Here is a 12,705-nt window from a genome sequence, read left to right as displayed (position 1 = left end):
AGTTTTACTGAGAATGAGGAAGAAAGTCCCAGAGGATACTAGTCAGTGACAATAACACGGAGGAAGAAGAGTGGGGTAGTCAGATGGTGTGAGCCTCAAAGGAGCAGAAGAGGTTTGCAAGAGAGAAGGGGGAATAAAACTCAAATTGTCATTGAGGCATAAGGCTGGCGCTGGAGCACTTTGGGTAAATGAGAAAACATAATCCACCTGAGACGGCTGCATAGAATACGTGTCCCCAGGATGCAGCCAGCTTTGAGTTAAAAGGTGAATACAGTCTTCAGAGAAGCGGTTGGAAAATACAGGAGGTCATTGATCTCACCTTGGGAATTGGGAATTCCAAGAGGCAGAGGGGGAGGACTTTACTAGGGAAAGGAACGAAGGGTGGGTGGCAATTAGGTCAAAACAAAGGAGGAAACTTGGGTAAGTAACTGATGAGCAGGAAGCTTGGAATTCTGATGGAGAGTGGGATAAACAGGCATGTGTGGATGGCTAATCCTCTCAGAGGTGGCTGCTGTGGCCTGGACCAATTTCCTGCGGTGGCAGCCTGGGGTTGGCATGGTCTAAGTATAGTCAGCTGCTTCTTCAGACAGCGGGAGTCGTGGCTGTCTCTGCTCTAGCACCGCACTAGTTTGGTGCCTTGGCTATTTTTCCTTTTCTTATCAAATGAATTTGGTCCTCCTCTCCCTCTTTGGGCTCTTGCTTATTCGTGTTTCAACTTATTCATGGCTTAGATAGATTATTTTAATTGCTCAGATAAAAGGACCCTTCCTTTATAAATGGAATCACTGCAATGTTTTCATGAAATAGAAAGCAGCAAGTTATGTCTAATACATGATTTAATTTGCACCCACAGCGTGTACAGTGATGGACTGACTCATGGAGAGAATGTACGTATGTGAGAGAGAGAGAATGAATGAATGAGAAGATTAGGTTATCAATAGTAAGACTATAGGAAGAAATAGGCAGGTTTTCCTCTTCCCCATGTCACTTTTCAAAGGACTGTGTGCCTTACCCTCAAAGAGAAGCATACTACTTTCTATGTCGATGGGCTTCTCCCCCTGAGTGGAGGAGAAAAGTGGCTGAATGATTAAGTATCTCACATGTGAGATCCAAAAGAAAATGGGAAGACCTGAACACACAAATGGGAAGAAAGATTTGGATCTGCGGACAAGCCCGTAGGACCCCAACTCTGAAAGATCTGACATTGCCAAGTGGGTGGCCAAGTACACAAGTGTTGTAAGGGGGCACTGTACAAGGGCCAGGAACTCCCCTGGACAGAAGGCCAGCCCAGGACTCCAGCCCTAGAACAAGGTCAGTGGCCTCATCCAAAGAGTACTGACCTTACCTTACTTCTACATTAGTAAGACTTCTCTTACTACCACACACAATGACTGTGAGGACACCTCCCAGCGTTACCCTCAGGACTCTCTACTCCAAGGAACTGCCAGACACCTATTCCATGTGAGGGAGATTGCTGGAAGGGAGGGCGAGGGTTCCTATACCTGTGCTTTGTGGAGAACCATGCATATTAGTAACTCCTATGCTGAAGACAGAGAGAATGGGCACCACTGTTGAAAACAAATATTTTCCCAGTGTCCCACATTTTTTTCTGGTGATCTTTGGCTCTGTTTATTTTTTATTTATTCAGTATCCCCTATTTTTGTTTATATTCTATTAAACATGGACTTGTAACCCAGCTCCACCATTTGCTAGCTACGTGACCTTGGTAAAATTAACCAACTTTTATAAGGCTTAATTTCTTTACCTATAAAATGCTAATCAGGACCAAATAGGGCTGGTTACTCTGAAAATTAAATGACATAATATGTATAAAACATTTCACATTAAACACTTTAACTATGAATTAGAAAGCAAACTGTTCTTTTCCTCAAGGGATATAGAATGAATAGGTACATAGTCATGCAAAAAATAGCAAGCCCAGAATAACAGGACCCATCAAAAGCCTCCGCCATTTTTAGGGTTTCATGATCAATACATTTGGGAATTGTTTAATGCTGTATCTTCCTTTTGGAGATTTATATTGTACACTAAGGCATTAGAGACTCTGAGAATTCTTGCAATTAATGACCTGAATAACTGCTTAGTCCAAAGTTTCTCAGTATGGTATATATAACACATGCTATTAACATCTGGCAGATTTAGTCTTTCCCAAAACACAGTTTAAGAAGACTTCCGCTTCTGTCCAAGGTGGTTGTTAACTGACTGTTTGTATTGCTCCCAAATTCATATGTTGAAGCCCTAATACAGAACGTGATGGTATTAGGAGATGAGCCATTTGGGAGGTAATTAGCTTAGATGAGGTCATGAGGGTGGAGCCCCCAGTGGGATTAGTGTCTTATAAGAAGAGAAAGAAACCAGACCTCTCTCTCCAGCAGGAGGAAGAAAAGGTCATGTGAGCACACAGAGATATAGCAGCCACCTACAAGCCAAGGGAAGAGGTCTTAGAATGAAACTTGCCTTGCCAGAAACTTGATCTTGGACATATATCCAGAGGGAACTCTAATTCAAAAAGATACACACATCTCCATGTTCATAGCAGCACTATTTACAATAGCCAAGGCATGGAAGCAACCTAAGTGTCCATCGACAGGTGAATAGATAAAGAAGAATAAAGAAGATGTCATACACACACACACACACACACACAAACACAGACACACATATACACAATGGAATATTACTCAGCCATAACAAAGAATGCCACATCGTCATTTGCAGCAACATGAGAGATTATCATATTAAGTGAAGTAAGTCAGACAGAGAAAGATAAATATCATATGATATCACTTGTGTGTGGAATCTAAAAAAAAAAAAAATACAAATTCTATTTACAAACCCAAAACAGACTCACAGACATAGAAAACACACTGGCTACCAAAAGAGAAAGAGTGGGGGAGGGATAAATTAGGAGTTTGGGCTTAACAGATACATATTACTATATATAAAACAGACGAACAACAAGGACCTATTGTATAGCACAAGGAACTATACTCAATTTCTTGTAATAATATATAATGGAAAAGAATCTGAAAAGAAAAAATACATGTGTATAACTGAACTGCTTTGCTGTACAGCTGAAACTAACATTGTAAATCAACTATGCTTCAATAAAAATTTTTAAAATTTTAATTAGAAATAGAAAATAGAAAAATATTCAGCCAAATCAATAATCACATTAAATGTAAGATTTAAATGTAAATATTTCAATTAAAAAGCAAAGATTTTCAGATTAGATTAAAAAAACAAGGCCTAACTATATAGTTCTTACAATCAATCCATTTTAATATGAAAGCATATTTAGGTTAAAAGTAAAAGGATGAAAAAAGAGACAGCTTGCTAACATGAATCAGAAGTAACCTGTGTTAATAACAGAAACTTAAATTTCAAAGTAAAGAGCACTACCGTAGTGATAAAAGGTGAACTCATCAAAAAGGTGTAACTGTCCTAAATGTTTATACACACAACACTTTCTAAATATATGAAGCAAAGCTGATAGAGATGCAAGGAAAAATAGACAAATGTATAATTATAGAGACTTCAACACCCCTCTACCAACTATTTACAGAAAAAATAGGCAGACAAATCAAGATATTAAGGAATATTATTAACCACTTCATCTAACTACATTTGTAGGGCACTCCATCCAATGACAGCAAAATACACTCATTTCAAGTGCACACAAAGTTTTTATGAATATAGAACATTAGGCCAAATAGTATTTTGGTCTCAACAAATTTAAAAGGATTCAAGCTACATAAAATATGATCTCTGACTACAGTGGAATTACATTGGAAATCAATAACAGATATCTAGAAAAAAACTTGAACAATTTGGAAAATAACATGCTGCTAAATAGTTCATGATCAAAGACTAGATCAAAATGGAAATAAGAAAGGATTTCAACTGGATGAAAACACAACATATCGACATTTTTGGAATGCAGCTAAAGAGTATTTAGTGGGAAACTGATGCTATAAATACCTATATTAGAAAAAGAGAAAGCTCTCAAATTGGTGATCTTAGCCTCCATTAAAAAACTAGCAAAAAAAAATTAAACCAAAAATAAGCAGGAAAAGAGGAAATAATAAAAGATCAGTAATCAATGAAATAGAAAACAAAAACAATAGAGAAAGTCAATAAAACAAAAAGCTGGTTCTTTGACAAGATCAATAAAATTGATAAACCTCTATCCAGACTGATCAGGGGGAAAAAGACAAAATTACCAATATCAGAAATGAGAGCGATACTGTAACTAACTACAGGAAATATTACAAACAACTTCACAGTTATAAATTAAAAAAGACTTTTTTTGTTATTGAAGTCATGACTATAAATTTAATGTCAGGTACTTTTAGCCCTCCAACTTGGTTCTTTTTCAAAGTTTTCTTGGCTATCCTGGTACCTCTGTATCTTTTTATTGAGGAGTCTGGCTCACGGCCAAAAACCCACGCATCACATTTTTCACAGGCAATTATAAAGGCCACAGGGAGAAAGCTGCTTTCCCTGCACCAGGCTCAGCAAGTGCCCCGCAGGCTTTAAAGGGAGGGCAGTCACAGATGCGGGCTGCCCTGGCTGGCCATGCTCTTAAGCAGAGCTGCAGTCCTAGCCCAGGTGTCTCCACACGGAAGCCCCTTTATCAGGGGTCTTCACGGGGGCCTCCTTCAGGTGCCTCTGCCAAGACCCCCTTGTGAGCGGAGGGAGGACTTGGCACCTTCTTCCATCTTAACTCAGCACTAGGTACCCATTCCAGCACTACGTACCCTTCCACTCCTATCTCTTCCCCTTCTCGCTCCTCTTGGTCCCCAGGGCCTTACTATTGCAGGAGCCTTTGTTTGGGACTCCCTGAGCACTAAGGCAATTCCACACGTCTGCAGTGATCCACCTGCCCTTCACTGGGAGCCACTTCATGGGGAAAAAATGGAAGAGGAGGGCGGTACTTTCGCCAGCTTAGCCTCCAGTTCATACTTTGCAGTAAGTGATTAAAGGCTTGACTGACGTATACTGTTTAGTATCGGTCCTGGTTCTTTGTTTGGGTTTTCTTCCACAGGAAACCCTAGGATTGCAGGTCACCTTATGTCTTTATATAGCTCTGTTAAATGGGCTTTCTTATCTCCATTTTCCAGTTAACAGAACTGATGATCAGAAAGATTATGTAATTTGTTCAAACTTCCACAGCTTGTAGGAGGAAACTAAAATGCCCATCTCCTTATCTCTTGTTCCTGAGGCCTTTCTCCCTGCAGCCCAGGTGCCGATGTGTCACAATTGGATTTTCCCTGTTAATTCACTGCCTTTCTTTCCAATGGTCGCCCGCATCTGTCTTAAAACCTTGCTTCTCAAAGTCAAGTCCTTGGACCAGCAGCATTGGCATTACCTGGGAGCTAATTAGGGCTGCTTCAGAACCGCCCTTGCTTCAGGACTACTGAATGAGAATCTGAATTTCTACAAGATGCCCTGATGATTCCTGTGACATTAAAACTTGAGAAGCACTGATCTAGGAGAAAAACCTGAAGGTATTTTATGCAATAGTTCTCAAACTTTTACTGCATGTTAGAATCACCTTGGAATCCTTTAAAAATCCTGATACCCAGGCCACAAAGTCCACCAAATGAGTCAGAATCTCTCAGGACGGAGCCCACGCATCAGCATATTTTAAAACTCCCCAAAACTGCGGCCAAGTTTGGGAACCAGTGCTCAAGGCCATGCTTTTCAGGCATTAATGTTCCTAGGAATCACCTGGGAGCATCTTAAATGGCAGATGCTGACTTAGTGGATGCAGGGTGGGGCCTGATATTCTGCATTTCTTTTCCTTTGTTGTTATTTTCCCAACTGTAAAAATTCAGATTTATTACTACTTGCTTCATGAAGCGATGGCAACACTAAGGCGATGACAGATACTAAGTGTATCAGCGTTTTCTTAGCATCAAACTTCACCATTATGGCTTAAAAAACTTGTACCTACTTTTCAATAAATTTTTTAGGTGTATAACATGATGGTGTGTTGTTCTTTTTTTTCTTTCTTTTTTTTTGATTTGTAATGTTGTATGTTTCTGGTATACGGCGCAGTGATTCAGTTATATATATGTATGTGTGTATATACACATATATACACACATATTCTCTATCGTTACAGGCTACTACCAGCCTTTGAATATAATTAATTCCCTGTGCTATACAGTAGGACCTGTTGTTTATCTGTTCTGTCCATCATAGTTTGTATCAGCCAATCCCAAAGAGATTGTGCATTTTTAACAAGTTTCCCAAGTGACAGATGCTTCTGCTCCCAGGAATTTCTGGAGCAAAATGAAACGATCTGGGGGTTCCTTCAACAACACCAGTAAGTACAAACAGCACAGAATGAAGGCAAGCTGATCTCAGGCACCATCCTGGCCTGCTTGTCTCTGAGTGAGACGAAATAAGGAACCCGGGGAGCAGAGGAGGGGTTGCTGCAGGCTCTTCCAGGACCTTCCAGGAGGTTGCTTCACACCTGGGGCTGGGCTGGGCGCCAAACCTGGCCAGGCTGAGTGGGCCAGCCGGCCTCACGTCGTCGCTGTGCTGGGGCCCCGGGGCAGGGCTCGTGCAAGCTCAAATTTCTCCCTTCCACAGCCTTCACGGGCTGTCTACCTTCCCTTTCCCTAGCACACCCTCACTTTTCCAGGGGTCCTGTGTCCAGGCCCACTAGCAGTCCCCGAGGCACTTGCTCGGTCCCCTGAGGGCTTACTTGGCTTTAGACTGAGTCAAAACTGCAAAAGCTCAGGCCGAGACGCTGAGGAACTCAAGCCAGGAGGATGACGGCCACGGGGATGAGCGCCCGGGAGCCGCAGCATGACAGAACATGGTTTGTTTGTTCATGCTGGCTCCACTCACGACATGCAAGATTTGGTCTAACGACTGCAGCTTGGCAGGACTTAACACGCACTGTCCTCGCTCCAGCTTATAATTTACATATTTCTCTCCCTGTCATCTGCAGGTTGCGTGGGACTTGCCAAGCATGAGGCAGGCCCGTGTTGGGTTCGGCTGTGGCCCCATTTTGACCCAAATCCCCTGGCCTGTGGCCGGATGGGGATGGGTGTCTGTGAAGCGAAGTCTGAGTAAGGGCTTCCCTCTGGCCTGAGGAATCCCCCTGGCAGCCTTAACTGACCCTGTTTTAAGATGGTAGGATGCTTACCCAAAATTCCAGAAGCCAAAAACTAACCTGTACCATGGAGCAAACTAATGTACTTTTCTCAAGGCTTGACAGGAAAAAAAAAAAAAAAAAAAGACAATGGAGAGGGAAGGGAAAAACAGACCTTAGGACATCTAGTGCGAAGGCAGCCAAGGAGGGGACTCTTTCTGCACTGGGATTGTCCCGTGGTTTTAATTTGGGGCTTGTTCCTTGACATTTTTTCTGAGCACTACTTACAAGGCATTTCACCACTTGCCAGATAAAACTAGACATCAGATCACAACCTGTTTAACCTCGGCAATACCCTTCCTCCCACCAGCGCCCCCCACCCCGCCCAGTTTCTTGAGACTTTCTTTAATTTCCTGCCAGTTTCTAAGGATCTGGAGAAAGTCAGTCTGGGACCTAAAGGAGTTAATGTAGCTTAAAGGCTGAGCAGTTTCTTCTCTCTCCTGAGAGCATAATTAATCCTTATTTTTCCCCAAAGGGGAGCCAAGGAAATGTTTCATCCCCAGACGAGGGGGCCAACAACATCAGCAGACTCTTGTCGCAGCGACTAAGGGGCCAGAGGTTGGACCCAGCCTCTCAGATCTGCCTCTGGTCTCCCGTGACTGGTCTCAGGAGACTGAAGTTCCTTTCGCTTCCCCAAGCCTGGTGACACGCCCTTGGGGGCGCTATTTAAATGTAGGCATTTGAAGGCAGAAACAAAAGAAGAAATTTCCTGGCTGGTAAGTAATTGGCCTTGTGAAACCACATCTGGGGGGGTAGCTAATTAACCAATTGAGCAGAGGAGGACGCCACTCTAGAGGGAAGCCCGGGACAAGTGGAGGAACAGCCCTGTGTGTTGAGGAGTGGCCATCGGCAGGATGGGGCCCTCTGGCAGCCTTAAGCATCCAATAAATTAGAGGAACTTCTTAAGGGCTCTAAGACCCAGGCCTTGAACCATCTGCCTTGGAAAGCCCCAGAGTTACCGTCCTGCTCTCACCCACTGGTTCTCAGTGTGGATGCTAAAAACAGCATCAGCTTCGCCTAGGAATTTGTTAGAAATGGACATTCTCAGGCACCATCCAGACCTGCTGAGTCCCAGTTTCTGGCGGTGGGATCCAGCAGTCTGCGTCTTAACCAGCCCTCCAGGTGACTGTGGTGCACCTCAGGTTTAAGGATCACTACCCACCATTTGTTCAGCCCCTTAAATTAGGCTGCTTTGGGACCATCCAGCGGTAAGTAAGGAGGGTTGGATCATAAAGTGGGGCTTCTAAGTCAGACTGCCTGATTCTGAACATTAGCTTTGCAACTTCCTAGTCATGTGACCTTGCAAACCAGTCCCCTCGGCCCTAAGATGGAGCAAAAAACACCCCTTCCCCAGGAGGCGCCGTGTGTCTGGCATATAATAGTTTCTGCCTCATTCCTATTCCAGTCTTTCTGATAGGAAATTTACAGAACAAGAGCTACTGTCCTTAGAGTGAAAATCTGCAAGACAGGAAATGGCCACACATGTACAGGATGCTAATGTTAATACATTTTTAATTAACATTTTTTAAATGGCTCTCGATTTAAAAGAGTTCAGTTCAGCCTTTGAGTCCTGAGGATAAGGATTTTTTTTTTAGCAGAAATATATTTCCTCATGCTGACTCTCATCCAAATAGTTTCAAAGATTAGATTAAAACTTTCCTAAAAAGTGAAACTTAAATTCATGCAGTTATATTTCCTCCTTTTTTTTTTTTTAAGAGAAAGAGGAAGAACACATCATGGGAGGCTTGATTTGGGTTTTTGTGTATGTAATTCAGGATTAACAAAACAAATCAAAATGATTTGAACATTTTCTTTTTTACTCTTATTTAAGGCACATTTTTTAAAAACTTCGCTGCTTTATTTATCTTTCTATTTTTTAATGGAGGTACGGGAGATTGAACCCAGGACCTTGTGCAAGCTAAGCACGCACTCTACCACTGAGTTTTATTCCCACTCCCCAAGGCACAACATTTTTGCCTCTATATTGTATGCAACGTTGTTTTTTACTTACATATTTTTAAAAGAATATCTTTTTAGCAAGAATTTTAGAAAGTACAGAGAAATATGTAAAGGAGAAAAATACCCATATCCTTCAGCTTAGAGATAATCACTTAATCACTGTTAATGTTTCAGTATGTTTCTCTGTGGTTTGGTGTTCTGCTCACAGGTATAATCATTAATATGTGTACATATAAAAAAATTTTAATAGGATCATGCCATATTGCTGTGATCACCTTGCAGAGGCAGGATGGACTCCCCCCACCCAAAATTTGATTCAGATGTCAAAATTGACGATGCCACACACACACACCAAGAGGACATGAAGAGGTTTATTACTCTCATGATGAGGTTTTCTGGGGAGTGCAGGGCAGTCTTTGAAGGAGGTCCAAAAATGGCTTGAGAGAGCAGGGGACAGAGACTGGCTGGGTTTTGTGTGTGTGGTTAGAAGCTGGGGATGGGGTGAGGGTTCCTGCACGGAGTCTGGGGCTTTGCATGGTTTGAGCTTCCCACTGGTGTCAAAGGAGGTTGACCCTGAGCGGGCTCCTCAGCTTGCCTGGTGGTGGACCATCAGGGAAAGGGGGAAGGTGAGCTTGAAGATTCTCAGCAAACAAATGTCAAGACTGGAGCTGGACTCTTCATTACTTGGACAGTTTTGCATCTTTGTCTTAAATTCAGCATTGTATGTTGTATTTGTGGGAGAGGGTGACTGACCCGTCCTTCTATTATGCCGCCTTGAAGCACCTCCCCAGCATTGCAGTGTGGTTAACAGTGATCAGAAGCTTTATGGTCACTAAGTGAAGTAAGCCAGAAAGAGAAAGAAAAATACTATATGTATCACTTATACATGGAATCTTAAAAAGGGGTGGGGCACAAATGAACTTATTTACAGAGATAGACTCACATAGAAAACAAACTTATGGTTACCATGGGTAAAAGGGGGTGGGGAGGAATAAACTGGGAGTTTGGGGTTTGTAGATACTAACTACTATATATAAAATAGATGAATGACAAGGTGCTACTGTATAGCACAAGGAACTGTATTCAATACCTTGTAATGGCCTATAATGAAAAAGAACATGAAAAGGAATACATATATGTATAAATGAATCACTATGCTGTACACCAGAAATTAACACAACATTGTGAATCATTTATACATCAAAAAAAAAAAGCTTTATAGTCAAATTAAATTTCTTTTGACATAAGTATCTTGTGTCAATGCCAGTTTTCTCTGTACCTGATCATTTATTTATTCATATTCCAGAAGGATGTGTAGATTCTTTTCTTATAAAACAAATTTTTAAAAATCACAGAAGAATAAAACATGGCATATATCCTGAACACAATGCATTAATAAGTTTTCCTTGAAAATAAACACAGCTTCCTCAGGGATGAGAATACAAATAGTTTTTTCGTTTGTGAGTATATCTGCATTTTATTATGATCACGTATTATACATTCTACAGAATGCATGAGTCACATATCTAATCTGCTTTTAAATATTGGTCCTAAAGAACCCAGGTACTTTTAATCCTACAGTTGGAGTCCAACCTTGAGACAACAAAAGACAACTCAAGTCAGCTTCAAACAGGAATCCAAACTAACCACAGGGCTATTTTTTTTCCATCTGTAATAAAGAGTGTTCCAACATCTTTAATGACCGAAGATAATCCTCTGTCGTCATTCGTGCATCTAGGTTATAAAAATACATACACTGCTTTGAAGAAAGGTTCTGGTCCACTGAAGTCAAGTGAAGGTCAGATTATGGAAAACTGGCATTGTTACAACCAGAAATGAAGCCTGCTTATGTTCCTCTTGGTATTTCTGAATAAAGAATCTCACTAACTAGTTTCCAACTTGCAGATTTAATTAAGAGCATGAGGAGTGATTGATTCTGGATGCTGATCGCTAAAAGTGACTTGCATTGCATTAGAGAAACACCTATTGAAATGTACAAGGGGGAAAAAGTCTGGTTTCAGATTGAAGGTCTACTGAAAAGCATTCTAAAAGAGACCGGAAAGATCAGGACAAATTGGAATATCTTATTCCAAGATAAAAAAAGCACTTAAAAAAAAAACTATTTGGTAGAAACATTGGCCAATCTTATTTTTTCCTTTTGATGCAAAAGAACTTGTCATCCCCAACAAATCAAGTGGTTATGCTTTTTGAACTCAGTGTGAAGACTGGCACTACAATGTCAAAATAATAGCCAGACAGGGAAGATGTAAGATAGAAGGATGGAGGCAGGTGAATAAACTAGGAAGGATGCTTTGCACACCCAGGGCAGGAGCGTTTCTGGAGCACACCTTCTGGTGGTTGCCAATTCCAGGAAGCTTCCCCCAGGCTTCTGGACCAGCCACCAGTAATTCCAATAATGCTGCTCACAGAGCAGCCAACACAATGGCCATCACACAGTTAGCACTGAAAGACGTGAACGATCACTGTGATGATGGTGATGATGACGGCATGGTTATCATCCTCAAGAAGTTCACAGCCTAGTGGTGGAAGCATCCAAGTAAACAGGTGATCAGAATACAGCGCACTGAGAATAATGCATGAAGTGTGATCAGGAATAAAGAGGAGAATTCAACCAAAGCTGGGGGCAGGGGTGCGGTGGGGACCACACCATTCAGTCAACACAGATGTGCATGGATGACTGTAAAATGACTGCTTATTTGTCCACCAGCCTATGTAAACAGGAAGAGAGTTGGGTTCAGGCAACCGCTGCTTTATTTATTTCCTTTTCCTTGTGCCACGTAGGACCAGGATCTCCAGGAGCATTTAAAAATACCACTTGGGCTGCTTTTGAAGAGCATTTTGGATTTGTCTTCCAGGCATCAGATATCTCATTGTCATGAGAGGCACACAGGATGAAGAGAAAAAGAATTATGGTTGCTTAGGAAACTGAGTGCTGTTTCCTGTGATTACAATCTCAAGGCTAAATTTCCATGCTTGCTGCAGGAGTTTTTTGACAGCAATGTACACCTGTCAAAAAGTTTTTTAAAGAATGTAAAACTAGGATTCTTTGGGGTTCCAGGAGACTCTGGCTCAGGACTCTGGCAAGAGGTCCTTTCTCTGTTTTTGATTTTTCTTGCATGGCCTTCCCTGGCCCTGGTCATCTGAGGACTTGGTCTCCTGGCTTCTGGTCATGTGGGAATATATGGCTTTTACCTTCTCAGCCTGCCCATGAAAGCAGGGTAAATATTCAGTCATTAGCCAGTTGTCAGTAACTGTCCAAAATGCCCAAAGTGCCGGGGTAGGCTTTATGAGGGACGCATGATCCCTGTCCTTAGTGATACCAATCTGGTTAGAACGGTAATGTCTCCACTAGGAAAGAAGTTGAACTGCATTGGGCTGCCGGGAAGGGCACAGATACTGATGTCCCAGGATGTTGGAAGAGGACGAGAGGTGCCTTGCTACTGTAGGTTTAGGGGAGGAACAAAAGTCTGAGAAGCGCTGGTCAGTCGAATGGATGTATGGGAGGGTGCAGGCACAGGCAGACAGATGGGTGC

The sequence above is a fragment of the Camelus dromedarius genome, chromosome 1, assembly GCF_036321535.1.
Source record: "Camelus dromedarius isolate mCamDro1 chromosome 1, mCamDro1.pat, whole genome shotgun sequence".
Taxonomy (NCBI): Eukaryota; Metazoa; Chordata; class Mammalia; order Artiodactyla; family Camelidae; genus Camelus; species Camelus dromedarius.
This window is presented reverse-complemented; position numbering follows the sequence as displayed.